This window comes from Ictidomys tridecemlineatus, chromosome 2 (assembly GCF_052094955.1).
Source record: "Ictidomys tridecemlineatus isolate mIctTri1 chromosome 2, mIctTri1.hap1, whole genome shotgun sequence".
Classification (NCBI taxonomy): Eukaryota; Metazoa; Chordata; class Mammalia; order Rodentia; family Sciuridae; genus Ictidomys; species Ictidomys tridecemlineatus.
In genome coordinates, this window is record NC_135478.1 from 61,698,050 (window position 1) to 61,720,208 (window position 22,159).

The following is a 22,159-nucleotide window of genomic DNA, read 5'->3' on the forward strand; positions in this document are numbered from 1 at the left end:
TACAATGCTATTTCTTTTTTGCTTCTTTTTTTGTTATTCTTAGTTATATATGACAATAGAATCCATTTTGATAAAATTATATAAGCCTAGGACATATCTTATTCCAGTTATGACCCCATTGATGTGGTAATAATTATTTTTAAGTTGGGACTATTTATCATAAGAGTAATGTTATTTGGGATATTTTGTTTTATCATTTCAAAACCAACCTTTACACCATTGGTTAGGTATCTAATTTGAAGTGTGCTTAATTTCATAAGCATATATATTACACTATTCAGTTTGTTCCAAGAAACATGACCAAAGAAAAAGCATACCTTTCAGAAGACAAAGTATGGTGAAAATACATTCATCTCATGAGCCTCTCCTGAAGTTCCAGCTATGATCCACCGCACATTAACAGTACCATCTCTAGCTTACCTATTGAAATTAACTTAGGGTCAGTATTCAATTATATCAAACATTTTCTCTCACTTTCCTTTACTTGGTGTTTGGTTACGTGGCTCTGAAATAGAAAGATGATATATCACACATATTTGAGAATTTATTGTGGACTTCTTCTAACTTTTACCTGACTTTCATTTATTTCAGTGTTCTCTGTTACAAATTTGGTCTAGATGTATCGTGACTTCTATATATCAGGTTGGCCTAAGCCAAATATCTTAGTCAAATTAGTTTCATTACTCAGATCTTAGAGACTTTAATAAGTCATGAGGATGTCATAAAAAATAGGTACTTCAAAATCTCTGTGGCTATACCAATACAGCCTATTACTTGTACTATTCCTAATTTACCTTTGAAGGTTAATTCCAGATGTCTGCATTGTTCTCCCTAGGTATCTTATATTCCGTATTGAAACTAAGGACACTCTTTTCATGGTAGAATAATCTCTTGTCTCCATAAAGATCAATCAACAGCATATTTTTCATAAAAAGCCATCTTTTTTTTTCTTAGCAATATCCCTTTCAGTGCTCTGATAAAGCAAGACTTACTGCTGTCCCTCCCAAAGGCCATAGCCAAGGGATGTGTGAATAATTTGATGGTTTTCCATTTAGGATAATGACTCAATATTATAAACAAACATTTCCAGAATCTCCCCTTCATTTAACAATTCCTGTTGGAATAACTACCAGCTATGAGCAGCTAGGAGTGCTTAAAAAATCTACACTTGTTCAGGCCAGATAGGAACACCTGCAGGATGGGATGCTCTGCTCTAGCAAGCCATTAGTGAAACCATTGCCAAGCTGCCAGGCCAGAAAACTGACAGCCAGGACCTTCAACATGGATCTTCTAATTAAAACCCCCTCCCCTCAGGACAAAGACCCTTTCTGGTGATGGCAATATTTAAAACATCCTCATAGTGTGGTTACATTAGTTATAGATGATTGGCTTATGGATGCTATCTTGCTTATGTATGATTGTTGGGCATTCCCCACTCAAACCCTAAAACGATTGTATATATATTCCAAAAATAAACTGAGCTACTGGACCATGACCTGAGTTGGGTCTCCAGCCATTTCTCTCACCAGCTCCCAGAGTCTATGTGTTGATTTTGTATCTCTAACCCCTATGACAAGTAACTGAGCAACTATTTGACCAGAACCACAGCAATTTGGCTCAACGTGTCTGTTTGCACCCTCGCACCTCGGGACTGGCCATCCCATTGGTTTCAGGTAAGGTTTCAGTTAGGATATTGGGTAGTAGACCCTATTTTTGTTCTGTGTGCTGTCAATTCCTCTACCCCCTTTCCTTGGCCTTGTTGTACCTTTGGTACCCTGAGTTGAGGCACACACCGTCATAAGGACTGACATCATCATATGACCCCTCCTTACCCTGGTTCACCCAGAAAATTCACATAAGTCACTGGTCCTCCCAGAATTTGATACCTCCATTTTCTCTGTTAAAGGGAACTTCGCTCCAGAGACACCATGTGGGCATATGGTCTTGATCTAACAAGTCAAGGAACTCCCCCACTAAGCCCAAGATATTGGACCCTAAACACACCTTTTGTTTGTCTTACTCGAGGCCTTCCATATCAACATCTTGGGCTCTTATATTAGGCATCTTGGAAAGTCAATGACATTGCTTTAAAAACTCTTAAAAAATATATGAGAAATTGATCAGAAAAATTATCCAAGGGCTGGGGATGTGGCTCAAGCAGTATCGTGTGGGCCTGGGTTCGATCCTTAGCACCACATAAAAACAAAGATGTTGTGACCGCCAAAAACTAAAAAATAAATATTAAAAAATTTCTCTCTCTCTCTCTCTCTCTCTCTCTCTCTCTCTCTCTCTCTCTAAAAAAATGATCCAAGGCCCTCATGAATGCTTTCCTGACTTCTTATCTAGAGTAATCTAGGCACTCAGAAAGCTCTTTCAACCTGGCCCTACTCAAGGCTCATTAGTTAAACAATTGGCATGGAGAAGTGACTGTAGGAAGTAGGGCTGCAATTGCCCCAGTACACAGTGAATCCCTTTCAAAATAGATCTGTGCTGCAAAGGAAATAGCCCCCTCTTCAGAGCCCATTCAGGCCTTAAGAGCTGACCTTAACAAACTATCAGTTAACAAAAATGATGGACCTTCTTAACCAAGATCTGATCCCATTTGCTAGGGTTGTAATCAGCCAGGCCACATTGAGCATTACTGTCCTAAGAATGGCAGCCTCCCTGGCCCCAAGACACTCTGCCCTAGATGCAAAATAAAAGTCATCTCCCATGTACTTTAATATTTTAAAATTAAGGATATTCCCATGTCTACTAAAATTTATAAAGGGCCAATCTATACTAAGAATACATTTCAAGCAATTTGCAATGGTTGGCAAATACATTATTTAATTGAGATTCGTATAGCCCTTAGACTCAAGGAATTATAGTAAGAACACACAAGAAACTATAACAACTCCCCTCAATATGCCTTGAAAAGAATCTTATCTGATTTAAATTTTATTTCAATTTTAAAATTTTCTATGAAAATAGCAGCCCATAAGCTTTGCCCCCCACCTCTTGGGATCCTCCCATCTACTTATGGTTTCATGAAAGGATCCCAAAACAAATGCAAGGGATGGTCTGGGATTCCTCGTAATAATGGGTGGAGGGTTTACATATGTTTACACGAGCCTCACCCCATTTGGGTACCAGCAAGAAATGTCAGGCCAGCCAATGGCCTCAGAAACCGAGCCAAAAGTAGAGGAAGAGATCATCATCACCTCCCCACCTGTGGGCTCACATGATAACCTGGGGTGATATCAAAGCCCTGTCAGATCAAGCTCAGACCATGTCACCTGCCAGAGACCAGAGCCCTGGTACTCTCTTCTTGATTATGTGTCCGATTATAACCTGCAACTCACAGATAAGTGCACAACAGGTAAAGATGGAGGAAGAAAGGCTTCTGCTTAACAGCCTGATAACTCAAGACCTTTGCTGGCCCATTCAAGCAAAATGGACATACTTCAAAGTATGTCCCATGAGAAAAAAAAATGTTTTCCAGAAATCTATTACTCACAGTCAGCTGTCTGTGGGACAGTTCTTTTTTAGCAGAGAGCCTCTATCACCATCTAGTGGCAAAAAACCTTCATTGAGCAAAATACTCTTGCTACTGCAGTTAAAAAACCATGAGAGCAATCAGGCTTAATTAATCATGATCAGGATGTTTTACATACTTCTCTCTCAAATATTGCAGAATGCATCCCAGGGACAAAACTCAGGAGGACAATAGGAGGCCCCCTGATCAACATCATCATAAGGCTCACGGTCCTCACAACCACAATTGCAACTGTTGCCCTCATTACTCTCCTGCACCCAACCAGAAGGACCACATCCAACCGAATGAAAACAACTTATGCAGTTTCTGGGACTTTAATTGGACTTTCCGTTTTTTTTTTTTTTTTTTGCATCAATGCAGAGAAGGACCCCACTTATGCTATTGTGCATCATTTTATCATTCAGCCTGTTGTACCGTGCTTGGTGGGTGGGGGAATCCATCTCCCAGGATTCTTTTACCTGTTGGTTTGGATGATACTATATTGTCTTTCTTGTTTACTACTAATGTTTTCTCATGATGCCCAGTTATATCTGACCCAATAGCAAGGCACCCTTGAAATATGTGATTCTCAGTTGATTATTCATGGGCCTTTAATATATTAAGGGATGTGTCTCAGGCACAGAGGTTGTGTCAGTCTACAATTTGCCTTCACAATGATATTCTTTGAGAGCCAGGAATTGGGGGCATTGTAGGTTTTTGGCTACTCTCCTTAGAAGGAGAAGCAAAAGTAGGCTCTGTTAGTGATCTGCCTAGTGGCATGACCATGACTCCTGATGCTAAAGACTCATGTTATTGGCCCCAAAACTTTCTGCAGAGATTTCCATGGAAAAAAAATTAAGGACATCAATGAAGGTATACCTCTAAGAGCTATATCGTGGAAAAATTCTCTCTCCCTCTCCAGTCCATATTTCATTTCTGATGAGCTTATTAATTGGTCCAGAACCTATACAAAAGGTGGACAGAGAATGGAATTTTTAACAGAAACAAATACATTAATATTTAAATATCATACAGTTTGGATAACAAATGCTCAAAATACAAAATAAAGACAATCAGGAGACTTTCAATTAGGCAAACAATTGTTATGTGGTGCTTACAAATGTATAGATATCAGTCCTATTGTCACCACGAATGTTATTTGGTTTAACCGTTCTTTTGAAAAACCCTCAACTAAAAGTGCTACTAAAGGCCATGTACGTGTGAAGCCACGCTTTTCTTTGTAACTTCCATTCAAAATCACAAAAATGGCCGTCTTAATTGAGATAATTCCCAATGTGAGTTAACCAATTGTTGAAATTCTTCTGTTAAGACAGTAATGCTAATGGAACACCCCCCTATGTTATGGTTCCCAATGGAAGATGACTCCTCCATTCAAAGGGTTCACTTTACAAAAGATATTTCCCTTCCCAGAGTAGGCGAGATTTTGGGATTACTGCTGCCATTATAGCTGCCTTCCTCGCTGCAGTGCAGCAGCTATTGCTGGTGGTGTAGCTTTGACCCAGTCCACAGCAAATGCTGTAACCATTTATTAGGTAGTGTAATACTCCACTTAAGCTCTGACCACCCAGGAGCAACTAAACCTGCATTTGCAAGGAGGTATCTTAATGTTACAACAACAGATTGACCTTATTGATGAGAAAATTGATATGCTTCAATTGAATGTTAGAGTACCCTGCAGTCCTCAATTTCTATATGTATGTCAAACCCCTGTCTCAGTAAGAAATGTAACAGAAGCTTGGCTTGAACTACAAAACAGACTTAAAGCACCTTGGGAGATGACTTTTAGAAATTTCACTATGAAGCTGCATGCTCAGATCCTCAGCTTAAATGAAACCAGAGAAAAGCTAATTCTTAACCCCTCAATCTTAGAGCGACTATGGGATAAATTGTCAGCTTTAATTGACCCTAATAATTTGATCCTCGGTGGTATTGGCATAGTTTATCTAGTTTTAATATATGTTATTTTAAGATGTTTCCACAAAAGGCTCATCAAAGTAGAAACAAAACAAGCTATGTTAGTTCATGCATATAAGGAAAGTCAAAAGGAAAATGATTCCCCAGCATCTGTATGAATGATGGATATGGAAAGGATCTAAGTAGTATCAACTAAGGGCCAGTTTTTTTATGAGGGATCATGCCCTGAGTCTTTTTTTTTAATTTTTATTGGTGGTTGTTCAAAACATTACATAGTTCTTGACATATCCTATTTCACACTTTGATTCAAGTGGGTTATGAACTCCCATTTTTACCCCATATACAGATTGCAGAATCAAATCAGTTACACATCCACTGATTTACATATTGCCATACTAGTGTCTGTTGTATTCTGCTGCCTTTCCTATCCTCTACTATCCCCCCTCCCCTCCCCTCTCCTTTCATCTTCTCTCTCTACCCCATATACTGTAATTCATTTCTCCCCCTTATTTTTTCCCTTTCCCCTCACTTCCTCTTGTATGTAATTTTGTATAACACCGAGGATCTCCTTCCATTTCCATGCAACTTCCCTTCTCTCTCCCTTTCCCTCCCACCTCTCGTCCATGTTTAATGTTAATCTTCTTCTCATGCTCTTCCTCCCCACTCTGTTCTTAGTTACTCTCCTTATATCAAAGAGGACATTTGATATTTGTTTTTTAGGGATTGGCTAGCTTCACTTAGCATAATCTACTCTAATGCCATCCATTTACCTGCAAATTCCATGATTTTGTCATTTTTTAATGCAGAGTAATATTCCATTGTGTATAAATGCCACATTTATTTTATCCATTCATCTATTGAAGGGCATCTAGGTTGGTTCCACAGTCTTGCTATTGTGAATTGTGCTGATATGAACATTGATGTAGCAGTGTCCCTGTAGTATGATCTTTTTAGGTCTTTAGGCAATAGACCGAGAAGGGGAATAGCTGGGTCAAATGATGGTTCCATTCCCAGCTTTCCAAGAAATCTCTGTACTGCTTTCCAAATTGGCAGCACCAATTTGCAGTCCCACCAGCAATGTAAATCCTTGCCAGCACTTGTTGTTGTTTGACTTCATAATGGCTGTCAATATTACTGGAGTGAGATGGTATCTTAGGGTGGTTATGATTTGCATTTCTCTGACTGCTAGAGATGGTGAGCATTTTTTCATGTACTTGTTGATTGATTGTATGTCCTCCTCTGAGAAGTGTCTGTTCAGGTCCTTATGTCCTGAGTCTTAACACTGCTCTCCTCTTCATCTATCTGTCTCTCTCAGCTCTATCACTATATTATTCTTTGTCTGTCTATGGCCTTTTTTCTTTCTTCCTGAACCCAGCCTCACCAGCCCAGTGCTGTGATCTGGGCCCTCCACAGAGAACAAACCTGAGTTTCCCAATCCTAAGGTAAAGACTGGCATGGAGGCCACAAGGGCATTATCTATCTAGGAGACAGAGAACTCTCTTGGGGCAATGCCTTTTACACTCCACATCCCCCTCTTTGGACCCAGAGGATGGCTGGTTAGTCAAAGATAGGTAAAATTCCTCAAGGGAGGAACAACCTAAGACAGGTACTGTGGCAGAGTGGCAATCAAGAGAAAACTTGGGGGCTAACAGAGGTGAGGCACAGAACCTCACCCCCCACCACCACCTATGCAAAAGCCCAAGTTTTCACTGCTTCTGAGAGAGGTCTCCTGCCCCTGTGGCTTCTTTGCTGCCCATGTGCTAGCTCAGATTAGGACCCAAGTGACAGATAAAGAACTAGTCGGCAGCAGCCGCCCTCTCACCACAACAGAAAACAACTGCAGCTACAGAAATGGGCTATGACTTGATCTTCCCCTTTTCTCTTTCTTGTTCTTTTACCTTTTTCGTCTATTTCCTCACTTGATATTGGTCTGTTTAAGTTGTGCCTATCTTCCTGACTCAATTTGGGCAGATCATATCACTTCAGGTATTTATTGATGTCTTCACTATCTTCCATTTTTTTAAAGAGAGAGTAAGAGAGGGAGAGAGAGAGAGAGAGAGAGAGAGAGAGAGAGAGAGAGAGAGAGAGAATTTTTTAAAATATTTTATTTTTTAGTTATCGGCAGACACAACATCATTGTTTGTATGTGGTGCTGAGGATCGAACCCGGGCCGCACACATGCCAGTCAAGCATGCTACATCCCCAGCCCACTATCTTCCATTTTGTTGGAGTATAATGTTTCAAAATAATTTCTAATTTATCTTCTGTATTTCTGTAGTGTCTGTTGTAATATTGCCTTTTTTTTATCCCATATGCTATTTATTTGGGTTCTATCTAGTCTTTTCTTAGCATGGCTAAGGGTCTGTCAATCTTATTTATTTTTTCAAAGAACCAACTTTTAGTTTTGTCAATTTTTCAATTGTTTCTTTTGTTTTGATTTTATTGATTTCAGCTCTGATTTTAATTATTTTTTGCTTTCTACTGCATTTGCTGTTGATTTGTTCTTCTTATTCTAGAGAAGTGTGTTAAAGTCACCCATTATAATTGTGTTGTGGTCTATTTGTCTATTTAATTTGAGAAGAATTTGTTTGATGAGCAAAGCTGCAACATTGTTTGGGGCATATGTACATTAATGATTATCGTCTTGTTTGTGTATGGAAACCTTGAGCAGTATGTAATGTCCTTTTTTATCTCTTTTGATTATTAATTTGGCTTGAAGACTCTTTTATTTTATATGCATATGGACACACCTTGTTACTTCTAAGGTCCAAGAGAATGGTATGATTTTCCCCAACCTTTCACCTTCAGTCTGTGTTTGTCTTTTCCTATCAGATGAATCTCCTGTAGGCAGCATATTGTTAGATCTTTATTTTAAAGTCCAGTCTACCAGCCTATATCTTTTGATTGATGAGTTTAAGACATTAACATTTAGGGTTACTATTGAGATATGGTTTGTACTTCCATCCACTTTTTTATTTTTGATATTTAAATTGATTTTATTTTCCTCTTTGATTAGTTTTTCCTTTACTGTACTACCTCCCACTATTGATTTTTCATTGTTATTTTTCATTTCCTCTACATGTAATATTTTTTCAAAGATGTTTTGAAGCACCAATTTTCTAGCTGCAAATTATTTTAACTATTGTTTATTGTGGAAGGTTTTTATTTTATCTTCAAACCTGAAGCTTAATTTTGTTGGATACAAGATTCTTGGTTGGAACCCATTATCTTTCAGCATTTTAAATATGTTGTAGCTTCTAGAGTCTGAGTTGAATGATTATCCATTAACCTAATTGGTTTACCCCTAAATGTAATCTGCTTCCTTTCTCTCGTGGCTTTTAAAATTCTCTCCTTGTTCTGTATGATGGGCGTCTTTATTATAATGTGTCTTGGTGTAGATCTCATGTGATTTTGCACATTTGGAGTCTTGTAGGCTTCTAGGGTTTGGATTTTTCTTACATTCTTTATTTCTGGGAAGTTTACTAATATTATTTCATCGAACTGATTTCTCAGTCCTTTGGTTTGAACCTCTATACCTTCCTGTGTCCCAATAACTCTTATGTTTGGTCTCTTTATGCTATCCCATATTTTTGGATGTTCTGCTCATAGTTTCTTTTTTTTAAAAACAGATTTCTTGGTAAATAGTTCAAATACCTTGTTAATCTAACTTGGCAACTTTGGAAAAGAACTCTAATGAATAGACAGGGGTAATTTACAGAAGAATATAAGTTCAAACTCCTTATCTGTATTCAGAAAATTTCCTCACATATAATATAAAAAGTTAGGAGGTTGAAAGTGGGATAGAGGGAGGAAGAAAAAAGAAGAAAAAATAACAAAGAAAGAAAGAAATAGAAGGAGAAATAAAATAAGAGAAAATAAAGGAAAGGTGAGGTGAGCCTATGCAATTTCTCTATATTATACTATTCTGGTCCAATTTGATGCAAATGTCTTGGTTTTACACATGTTGAGGTTGTGAGGACGAAAGGGAGAAGGGTAGAGGAGAATGGATGAGAAGAATGAGAAAATAAAACTAAGAAAGAAAAATAAAGTTCTCTCAGAACTCTGTTTTCTTTTCTTGCAGTAGGTGGAATTGTCTATTCCTAGCTTGAGTCTCTGTGTTCAGGGTTGTAAAGAGAACCAGTGTGAGAGGGCTTGAGCTTCTACCTGGACCCTCCCTACTCTTAGTCTCTGAGTTGAAAACCGGGTGCTTGTACAGTAGCTGTTCTGCATTGATAGCAATGCTGCCAAAATGCTTGTGAGAAAAATCTTGAGTTACCACAATGGGGGTGGGGAACTTGGAAACCAGATACCTGATCAGCCAGAGAACCACACTGGTAGCCATGCCCACTGATAGATGGTGAGTAAGGGTTTTCAAGATAGATTTCATCTGTTACCCATGTAGGGTGTTTGGTGAGGTGTGTGGTTCTGGGTTGACCTCCTGCTGTGTCTAGAGCTTGGTCTGGTAACTGCAAACAAAACCTCTGTGTTCTGTGCTGCCTTCCTTCTGAGCAAAAAGCGCAGGGGTGACCGAGCCTTCCATCTGCACTGAGAGCACAGGCACAGCCAAGCCTTCTGTCTGCACGATGAGCACCTACACGGCCGAGCTTTCTATCTGCAGAAAGAGTGCCTGCGCTGCCAAGACTTCTAACTTCACCAAGATCACCCACACGGCCACACTTCAGTCTGGGCTGAGAGCGACTGCAAGGCCGAGCCTGCTGTCTGCTTTCAGAGTGACCACGCATCCCTAGTTTTTTTTTTTTTTTAATTTCTATAATACTGGGCAAGATTCATCTTTTACTTAGCCTTTCTATGCTCCACAGGTTTGGGCCTTCTCGGATCAATATTTTTCTGTCAGAAACAGTTTGTATTTTAAGGTTTCCCTTCATTATGGCTTATTGATGTGAATGAAAATTGAGCTAGAAATCAAACAGGGTTGGTAGGAGGTGTTTGAAACTTCACACCATAAGTTCTCAGTTGGCACACTCTGATTTCTTTCTTTTGAAGACAGGCCAAAGCTGAAGCATGCAAAACAAGTGTACCCGAGAGCCCTTAAGGAGAAAACAGAGAAATATGTATGTACTGAAATAAGTCTACCAATGATTTGATCAGATTTCTTTGATACTGCTCAGCATTTATCTTTTAGCTTTCCCACTAGGCTACCCAAGTTTGGGACTCCTGGGATCAATGGCTCTCTAAACACATTAGGGTTAGGGTTAGGGTTAGGATTAGGGTTAGGTTTAGACATAGTGTTAGGTTAGAGTTATTTTGTTCAAATTTCTTTGATACTGGGCTGGATTCATCTTTTTCCTAGTCTTACTATGCTTTCTACGTTGAGGCCTTCTGGGTTCAGTGGTTCATTGTCAGAAACAGTTTGTATTTTAAGGTTTCCCTTCATTTTGATCTATATGGGTGAAGAGAAATGGAGGTCAAAATCAAACAGTATTGATGCTAGCTTCTTGAAACTTCAAAAACTCAATCAGTTTTCTGTGGGCACTCTCTGGCTTGTTCCTTGTGAATATAGCCCTAAGGTGAAGCATGCTATGCAATTTATCTGAGAGCACTTTAGGAGAAATCAGGAAAATATGCATGTACTGTAACACCTCCCCCAATTATTTGCTCAGATTTCTTTGATATTGTGCAGGATTCATCTGTTAGCTTGCCCCACTTGGCTTCCTTAGTTTGCAAATTCTATGATAAAAGGTTCTTAAAACAGGCTATAGTTAGGATTATGGTTAGGGTTAAGGCTAGATTTACAGCTAGTGTTATGGTTAGAGTTAGTTTTGTTCAAATTTTTTTGATACTAGGCAGGATTCTTTCTTTATCTAGCCTTACTATGTTCCCCAGGATTGGGCCTTCTATGTTCAATTGTTCACTGTAAGGAACAGTTTGTATTATATGGTTTCATTTCATTTTGACCTCTATGGGTAAATGAAAATAGTGATTGAAGTCAAACAGAGTTGGTGCTAGCTGCTTGAAACTTCACACACTCAATCAGTTCTCAGTGTGCTTTCTCTGATTTGTTTCTTGTGGAAGTAGCCCTATGCTGAAATAAAAAGAAATAGCTTTATCTGTATTTTTGGAGGAAGCTTCAAATTTTTTTTGTCTAATTACTTTTATATTGTACAAGATTCATTTTTTACCTACCCTGACTAGGATCCTAAATTTTGGGCCTTCCAGTTTAGCCAGAAGTTCACTGTCAGGAACAGTTTGAATTTTTAGGTGTCACTTTATTATGGCCTATAGGTGTGAATCACAATAGAGCTGGAAATCAAACAGTGTTGGTACTAGTTGGTTGAAATGTCACACACTCAATCTGTTCTCTGTGGGCACTCTCTGCTTTCTTTCTATTGAATATAGGCCAAAGGAGACGCATGTAAAAAGAGCTTTATCTGAGAGCACTTTAGGAGACAACAGGGAAATACACATGTACTGAACTACCTCCCGCAATTATTTGGTCAGATTTCTTTGATACTGTGCATGATTCATCTCTTAGCTTGCACCACTAGGCTTCACAACTTTGGGACTTTTATGATCAAAGGTTATGTATACAGGTTAGAGTTAAGGTTATGGTTAGGGTTAGGGCTATGTTTAAACCTAGTGTTAAGGTTAGAGTTAGTTTTGTTCAGATTTATTTGATACTTGGCAGGATTCATGTTTTCCTTACCCTTACTTTGTTCCCCAGGTTTGGACCATCTAGGTTTAATGTTTCACTGACAGTATCAGTTTATATTTTAAGGTTTCACTTCATTTTGACCTATATGGTAAAGGGAAATGGAGCTCAAAAATAAACAGGTTTGGTGGTAACTGCTTCACACTTTACACACTCAATCAGTTCTATGTGTTCTCTCTCTGATTTTTTTCTTGTAAAAGTAGCCTAAGCTAAAGAATACAAAAACAACTTTATCCAAGAGCACTTTAGGATAAAACAGGGAAATATGCATGTACAGAACTACCTCTACCAATGATTTGATCAAACTTCTTTGATCATACACTGGAATCATCTGTTACTTTGTCCCGCTATGCTCCTCAAGATTGGGCCTTATATGAACAGAGGCTCCCTAAACAGGATAGAGTTAGTGTTAGGACTAGGGTTAGAGACAGTGTTAAGATTAGAGTTAGTTTTGTTCAAATATCTTTGATACTGGGAAGGATTCATCTTTTACTTAGCCTTACTTTTTCCACAGGTTTAGGCCTTCTTGTTTCAGTGGTTCACTCTCAGGAACAGTTTGTATTTTAAGGTTTCACTCTATGTTGACCTATATGGGTAAATGGAAATGAGGCTGGAAATCAAACAGGGTTGGTGATAGCTGCTTGAAACCTCACACACTCAATTAGTTCTCTGTGGGAACTGTCTGGTTTCTTCCTTGTGACAGTTTCCCAAAGATGAATAATGCAGGAAAACTTTATCAGATAACACTTTAGGAGAAAACAGGGCAATATGCATTTATGGAATTACCTCCCCCAATTACTTAGACAGATATTTTGGATCCTGGGCAGGATTAATTTGTTAGCTTCCCAACTAGCTTCAACACATTTGGTACTTCTATTAAAAAAGTTGTCTAAACAGGTTAGGTTAGATTTAGGGTTCAGATTAGGGCTAGGTTTAGAGCTAGTATTAGGGTTAGAATTAGTTTTGTTCAAATTTCTTTGATACTTGGCATGTTTCATCTTTTATATAACTTTACTGTTTTCCCCAAATTTGGGCCTTCTCAATTCAGTGGCTCACTGTAAAGAACAGTTTGTATTTTAAGGTTTCACTTCATTTTGACCTATATGGGTAAATGGAAATGGAGCTGGAAAACAAACAGAGTTTGTGCTAGCTGCTTGGAACTTCAAACACTCAATCAGTTCTCAGTGAAATTTCTCTGGTTTGTTTCATGTAGAAGTAATCCTAAGTTGAAGTATAAAAAAATAGCTTTATCTTTTAGCACTTTAAGAGCAAGTAGATTACTCATGTACAGAAAGTGCCTTGAATTTTTTTGGTCGCATTACTTTGATACTGTACAGGATTTATCCTTGTCCTCGCCTTAGTAGGCTTCCCAAGTTTGGGACTTCAAGGTTCAATGGTTCACTGTAACAAACAGTTTAAATTTTCAGGGTTCAATTTATTATTGCCTTTAGATATGAATGAAAATGGAACTGCAAATCAAACAGGATTGGTACTAGCAGCTAGAAACTTCACACACTCGATCAGCTCTCTGTGGGAACTCTCTGGGTTGCTCCTTGTGAAAGAATCTTAAACTAAAGCATGAAAAAAATAATTTATCCAAGAGAACATTAGAAGAAAACAGAGAAATATGCATATACTGAAATACTTTCTCTAATTATTTGGTCATATTTCTTTGATACTGCACGGGATTCATCTCTTAGCTTGCCCCACTAGGCTCCTTTATTTGGGGACTACTATGATCAATGCTTCTCTAAACAGGTTAGGTTAGATTAACTGTTAGGCTAGGGCTAGGGTTACAGCTAGTGTTTGGTTAGATTTAGTTTTGTTCAAATTTCTTTTATACTGGGCAGGATTCAACTTTTACCTAGCCTTCCTATATTCCCTAAGTTTGGGCCTCTTGTGTCAATGGTTTGCTGTCCAGAACAGTTTGTATTTTAAGTTTTCACTTCATTTTGACCTATGTGGGTAAATGGGAATGGAGATGGAAATGAAACAACGTTGGTTGTAGCTACTTCAAACCTCACACACTCAATAAGTTGTCTATGGGCACTCTCTAGTTTATTCCTTGTGAAACTAGCCCTAAGCTGAAGCTTGTAAATCAACTTTATGTGAGAGAACTTTAGGAGATAACAGAGAAATATGCATGTACTGACCTACTTCCCGCAATTATTTGGTCATATTTATTTGACACTGAGCAGAATTTATCTGTTAGCCTGCCCCACTAGGCTCCCCAAGTGTGGGACTTCTGGGATCAAAAGGACTATAAATTGGTTAAGATTAGTGTTAGGGTTAGTGTTAGGACTAGGATTAGACCAAGTGTTAGGGTTAGAGTTAGGGTTTCAAATTTCTATTATACTGGGCAGCATTCATATTTTTCCCATTTTACTATACTTCAAATGTTTGGGCATCATCCTTAAAGCTTTGGCTTTCAAGAACAGTTTCAATTTTCATGTTTTTCTTCTTTTTGCCATGTAGCAGTGAATGGAAATAATGGTGGAGATAAAACATGGTTGGGCTAGCTGCCTGAAACTTCACACACTCAATCAGCTCTCAGTGAGCATAATCTCATGTGTTTCCTATGGAAGTAACACTAAGCTGAAGTAGAAAGAAACAGCATTATCTCTGAGTGCTTTAGGAGTAAGCAGGTTATCCATGTATTGAAAGAGTTTCAAAGTTTTCTGGTCAGATTAGATTGATACTAACAGGATTATCCTTGGCATAGCCTTAGTAGGCTCACCAAGTTTGGGCCTTCAAGGTTCCATGGTTCACTATCAGTAACAGTTTGAATTTTTAGGTTTCACTTCATTATGGCCTATACATGTGAATGGGAATGAAACTGGAAATCAAACATGATTGGTGCTACCTGTATGAAACTTCACACACTCCATCAGTTCTCTGTGGGCACTCTGGTTTTTCTTTGTGAAAGTACCTTAAGCTGAAGCATGAAAAAACAATTTATCCAAGAGCACTTTAAGAGAAAACAGGAAAATATGCATGTTCTGAAATATATCCCCGGTTTATTTAATAAGATTTCTCTGATACTGTGCAAGATTCATCTATTAATTTGCACCGCTACGTTCCTCAAGTTTGGGTCTTCTATAATCATAGGTACTCTAAACAGGTTATAATTAGATTAGGGCTAGGGATAGATCTAGTGTTTGAGTTAGAGTGAGTTTTGTTCAAATTCATTTGATACTTGGGAGTTTGGGTCTTTTACTTATCCTTACTATTTTCCCCAGATTTGGGCCTCTCGATTCAATGGTTCACTGTCAGGAACAGTTTGTATTTTAAGGTTTCCTTCACTTTGACCCATATGAGTAAATGGAAATGGACCTTGAAATCAAACAGGGTTGGTGCTCACTGCTTGAAACTTCACACACTCAATCAGTTCTCTGTGGGCCTTCTCTGGTTTCTTCCTTGTCAAAGTTTCCCAAAGCTTAATCATGCAAAACAACTTTATCTGAGAGCACTGTAGGAGACAACAGGGCAATGTACATGTACTGAAGTACCTCCCCGAATTACTTGGTCAGATTTCTTTGATACTGCACTAGACTCATCTCTTAGCTTGCCACACTAGGCCCCCTTAGTTTGTGACTTATATGATCAAAGGTTCTCTAAACAGATTAGCGTTAGTGTTAGGGCTATGGTTATGGTTAGGCTAGGATTAAACCTAGTGTTAGGGTTATAGTCAGTTTTGTTTATATATCTTTGATACTGGCCAGGATTCATCTTTCACCTAGTCTTACAATGTTTCCCAGGTTTGGGCCTTTTTGGTTCAATGGTTTGATGTCTGAAACAGGTTGTATTTTAAGGTTTCACTTCATTTTGAACTTTGGGTGAAGAGAAATGGAGCTCAAAATCAAACAGGGTTGGTTCTAGCTGCTTGAAACTTCACAATTCAATCAGTTCTCTGTGGGAACTCTTTGTTTTCTTCCTTGTGACAATGGCCAAAAGCTTAAGCATTCAAAAACAACTTTATCTGAGAGCACTTTAGGAGACAACAGGAAAATATGCACGTACTGAACTACCTCACTAAAACATTTGGTCAGACTTCTTTGATATAGCACAGGTTTCATCTGTTAGCTTGCCCTACTAGGCTTTTCAAGTTTGGGACTTAAAAAATCAAAGGCTCTCTAAACAGAATTGAGTTAGGGTTAAGGCTAGAGTTAGAGCTAGTGTTAGGCTTAGAATTAGTTTTGGTCAAATTTCTTTGATACTGGGCAGGATTTATCTTTTACCCAGCCTTACTATGTTTCTCAGGTTTGGGACTTCTAGGTTCAATTGTGAGGTTTCAGGAACAGTTTATGTTTTAAGGCTTTACTTTATGTTGAACTATATGGATAAATGGAATTGGAGCACAAAATCAAACAGCGTTGGGGCTAGCTACTTGAAACTTTACACACTCATTCAGTTCTCGGTGGGCACTCTCTATATTCTTCCTTGTGAAGTAGTTCTAAGCTGAAGCAAGCAAAACAAATTTATATGAGAGCACTTTAGGGACAACAGAGAAATATGCATGTTCTGAAATCTCTCCCCCAATTATTTGGTCAGATTTCTTTGATACTGCACAGGATTCATCTGATAGCTTGCCCCACTATGCTCCCAGCTTGGGACTTCTCTGATCAAAGGTTCTCTAAACAACTTAGTGTGTGATTTAGGGTTAGGGATAGGGCTAGGTTTAGAGTGTTAGGGTTAGAGTTTGTTTTGTTCAAATATCTTTGATACTGGGCAGGATTCATATATTTCCTATCCTTGCTATACTGCCCATATTTGTGCCTTCTAGATAAAAGAGTTCACTCTCAGGAACTTTTTCAATTTTCATGTTTCACTTCATTTTGCCCTATAGGGGTGAATGGAAATGGAGTTGGAAATCAAACAGGGTTTGTGTTTGCTGCTTAAATCTTCACACACTCAATAAGTGCTCTGTGCACTCTGTTTTTTTTCCTTGTGAAAGTAGACCTAAGCTGAAGCATAAAAACCCTAACTTTTTACAAGAAAACTTTCTGAGAAACAGGGAAAAATGCATGTAGTGAACTACCTCCCGCAATTATTTGCTCAAATTTCTTTGATACTACACAGGATTAGTACATTAGCCAGCCCCACTATGTGCCCCAAATTGGGACTTCTATGATCATAGGTTCTGTAAACATGTTTGGACTATAGTTAGGGCTAGAGTTATATCTAATGTTAAAGTTAGAGTTAATTTTGTTCAAATGTATTTGATGTTGGGCAGGATACTTCTTTTATGTATACTTATTGTGTTCCCCAGTTTGGGGCCTTCATGGTTCAATTGTTCGCTGTCAGAAACAGTTTGTATTTTAAGGGTTCACTTCATTTTGACCTATACCAGTAAATGTTAATGGAGCTCAAAATGAAACAGGGTTTGTGCTCATTGCTTGAAACTTCACACACTCAATTAGCTCTCTGTGGGCACTCTCTAGTTTGTTCCTTGTGAAATTACTTTAAACTGAAGCATGAAAAAAAATAATTTATCCAAGGGCACTTTAGGGGAAAACAGGAAAATAGGCATGTACTGAACTACCTTCCTCAATTATTTGGTCAGATTTCTAAGGTGCTGCACAGGATTTATCTATTAGCTTGCCCCAGTAGGCTTCCCATGTTTGAGACATCCAGGTTCAATGGTTTTCTAAACAGGTTAGGGTTAGGTTTAGGATTAAAATTAGGGCTAGCTTTAGAGCTAGTGTTAGGGTAAGAGATCATTTTGTTCAAATTTCTTTGATACTGGGAAGGATTTATCTTTTACCTATCCTTACTATGTGCCCCAGTTTTGGGCCTTCTAGGTTCAATGGTTCACTGTCGAGAAGAGTTGGTTTTTAATGTCTCATTTCATTTTGATCTATATGGATAAATATAAATGGAACTGGAAACCAGAGACTTGGTGCTAGCTGGTTGAAAATTCATATACTCAATCAATTGTCCGTTTCAACTTTCTGGTTTCTTCCTTGTGAAAGTAGCCATAAGCTGAAGCATGCAAAACAACTTTATCCAAGAGCACATTAGGAGAAAACAGGAAACCATGCATGTACTGAAATACCTCCTCTAATTATTTGGTCAGATTTCATTGATACTGTGCAGGATTCATCTCTTAGTGTTCCCCACTAGGCTCCTTTATTTGGGGACTAGTATGATCAATGGTTCTCTAAACAGGGTATGTTACGTTTAGTATTAAGCTAGGGCTAGGGTTATAGCTAGTGTTTGGTTAGATTCAGTTTTGTTCAAATTTCTTTTACACTGGGCAGGATTCAACTTTTACCTAGCCTGACTATATTCCTTAGGTTTGGGCATCTTGGATCAATGGTTAACTCTCCAGAACAGTTTGTTTTTTAAGTTTTCACTTCATCTTGACCTATGTGGGTAAATGGAAATGGAGATGGAAATCAAACAATGTTGGTTGTAGCTACTTCAAACCTCACACACTCAATCAGTTGTCAATGGGTACTCTCTGGTTTATTCCTTGTGAAACAAGCCCTAAACTGAAGCATGCAAAGCAACTTTATGTGAGAGCACTTTAGGAGATAACAGAGAAATATGCATGTACTGAACTACCTCCCCCAGTTATTTGGTCATATTTCTTTGACACTAAGCAGAATTCATCTATTAGCCTGCTCCACTAAACTCCCCTAGTGTGGGACTTCTGGGATCAAAGGGACAATAAACTGGTTAATATTAGTGTTAGGATTAGTGTTAGGACTTGGATTAGACCTAGTGTTAGGGTTAAAGTTAGTGTTTTTCAAATTTTTATTATACTGGGCAGCATTCACCTTTTTTCCTATTTTTGACTGTACTCCAAATGTTTGGGCATCCTCCATAAAGAGTTGGCTTTCAAGAACAGTTACTCTCTTTTTGCCTTATATGGGTGAATGGAAAATGGTGAAAATAAAACATGGTTGGGCTAGCTGCTTGAATCTTAAATCAGTTTTCAGTGTTCAAAATCTATTGTGTTTTCTGCGGACATAGTCCTAAATTGAAGTAGAAAGAAACAGCCTTATCACTAAGTAAGTTAGGAGTAAGCAGAATACCCATGTAATAAAAAAGCTTCAAATTTTTTTTTTTCGGGTTAGTTTGATATTGTACAGGATCATCCTTGACCTTGCCTTACTGGGCTCCACAGTTTGGGCCTTCATGGTTCAGTGGTTCACTGTCAGGAACAGTTTGAATTTTTAGGTTTCACTTCATTATGGACTATATATGTGAATGGAAGTGGAGCTTGAAGTCAAACATGGTTCATGCTAGCCGCATGAAACTTCACACACTCAATCAGTTCTCTTTGTGCACTCTTTGGTTTTTCTTTGTGAATGTACCTTAAGCTGAAGCATGAAAAAATAATTTATTCAAAAGAAAACAGGGAAATACACATGTACTGAAATACCTCCCCCATTTATTTCATTAGATTTCTTTGATACTATGCAAGATTTATCTGTTAAGTTGCATCACTAGGCTCCCCATGTTTGGAACTTCTATGATCATAGGTATTCTAAATAGGTTAGAATTAGGTTAGGGATAGGGTTAGATCTAGTGCTTGAGTTAGGGTGAGTTTTGTTCAAATTCATTTAATACTTGGCAGGATTTATCTTTTACCTAGCCTTACTATTTTCCCCAGGTTTTGGCTTTATTGCCTCACTGCTACACTGTCAGGAATAATTTGTATTTTAAGTTTTCATTCACTTTGACCTACATTGGTAAATTGAAGTGGACCTTGAAATCAAACAGGGTTGGTGCTCACTGCTTGAAACTTTACACACTCAATCAGTTCTATATGGGCTCTCTCTGGTGTTTTTGGTTTCCTTGTAAAATTTTCCCAAAGCTGAAGCATGCAAACACATCATTATCTGAGAGCACTGTAGGAGACAACCAGAAAATATACCTGTTCTGAACTACCTCCCCAAACTATTTTGTCAGAGTTTTTGACACTGCATAAGATTCATTTCTTAGCTTGCCCCACTAGCCTCCCTTAGTTTGAGACTTATATGATCAAAGGTTCTCTTATCAGATTAGAGTTAAAGTTATGGTTATGGTTAGGGATAGGGTTAAAAACTAGTGTTAGGGTTAGAGTCATTTTATTTCACATATCTTTGATATTTACAGAATTCATCTTTTACCTAGCCTTACAATGTTCCCCGGGTTTGGGCCTTCTCGGTTCAATGGTTCACTATCAGGAACAGGTTGTATTTTAAGGTTTCACTTCATTGTGAAATATTCCAGTGAAGAGAAATGGAGCTTGAAATCAAACAGGGTTGGTGTTAGCTGCTTGAAACTTCACACACTCAATCAGTTCTCTGTGGGCACTCACTGGTTTCTTCCTTGTGAATGTAGCCCTCAGCTGATCCATGCAAATCATCTTTATCCCTGAGCACTAGAGGAGAAATCAGGGAAATGTTCATGTCCTAAATGAAACATGTCCTAAAATTATTTGCTTTAATTTCTTTGATACTGTGAATGATTCATCTGTTAGATTGCCCCATTAGGCTCATTTAGTTTTGAACTTCTATGATAAAAGGTTCTCTAAACAGGCTAGGGTTAGGTGTAGGGTTATGGTTAATGGTAGCAAAAAGAACTAGTGTTAGGATTATAGTTAGTTTTGTTCAAATTTCTTTGATATTTGGCATGATTCATTTTTTACCTAGCCTTATTATGATACCCAGGTTTGGGACATCTAGGTTCACTGGTTCATTGTCAGGATTTCAGTTTTTATTTTATGGTTTCACTTAATATTTACCTATATGTGTAAATGGAAATGGAGCTGGAAATCAAACAGGGTTTGTGCTGGCTTCTTGAAACTGCACATACTCAATCACTTCTCTGTGGGCACTCTCTGATATATTCCTTGTGAAATTAAGCTGAAGCATGCAATACAAATTTATCCAAGAGCACTTTAGGAGAAAACAGGGAAATATGCATGTACTGAAATACCTCCCCCAATTATTTGGTCAGATTTCTTTGAAAGTGCACATAAGTCCTCTGTAAGCTTGTCCCACTAGACTTCCCAATTTTGAAACTTCTATGATCAAAGGTTCTCTAAAGGGCTAGAGATGTGGCTCAAGCGGTAGAGCGCTCGTCTGGCATGCGTGCAGCCCAGGTTCGTTCCTCAGCACCACATACAAACAAAGATGTTATGTCCGCCGAATACTAAAAAATAGATATTAAAAAACTTCTCTCTCTCTCTCTCTCTCTCTCTCTCTCTCTCTCTCTCTCTCTCTCTTTAAAAAATGTTCTCTAAACAGGTTAGGGTTAAGTGTAGGGTTAGTATTAGCACAGTGTTAGAGTTTGCTTTTTTCCAAATATCTCTGATACTGGGAAGGATTTATCTTTTTCCTGCTCCTACTATACTGCCCATATTTGTTAAATTTTCATGTTTCTCTTTTTTTTTGTCTTATATGGGTAAATGGAAATGAAACTGCAAATCAAACAGGGTTTGATCTAGCTGCTTGAAACTTCACAACTCTATGAGATCTTTTGGGTTGGATTACTTTGATACTGTTCAGGTTTTTGGCTCCACAAGTTTGGGTCTTCAAGGTTTAATAGTTCACTGTTAGGAAGAGTTTGAAATTTTAGATTTCACTTCTTTTGGACCTATATGGGTGAAAAGAAATGGAGCTCAAAATCAAACATGGTTGGTGCTACTTTCTAGAAACTTCCACACATAATCTGTTCTCTGTGGCCACTCACTGATTTATTCCTTGTAAAAGTATCCCAAAGCTGAAGCATGCAAAAACATCTCTATATAAGAGCACTTTAGGAGACAACAGGGAAATATGCATGTCTGAACTACCTCCCACAATTATTTGCTCAGATTTCTTTGATAAAGCACAGAATTTATTAGGTAGCTTGCCCCACTATGCTCCCTTATTTTGGGACTTCTTTTTTTATAATTTTTTTTCACTTTCTTAAATTGGTTGTTCAAAACATTACAGAGCTCTTGACATATCATATTTCATACATTAGATTCAAGTGGGTTATCAACTCCCATTTTTACCCCAAATACAGATTGCAGAATCACATCAGTTACACATCCACAT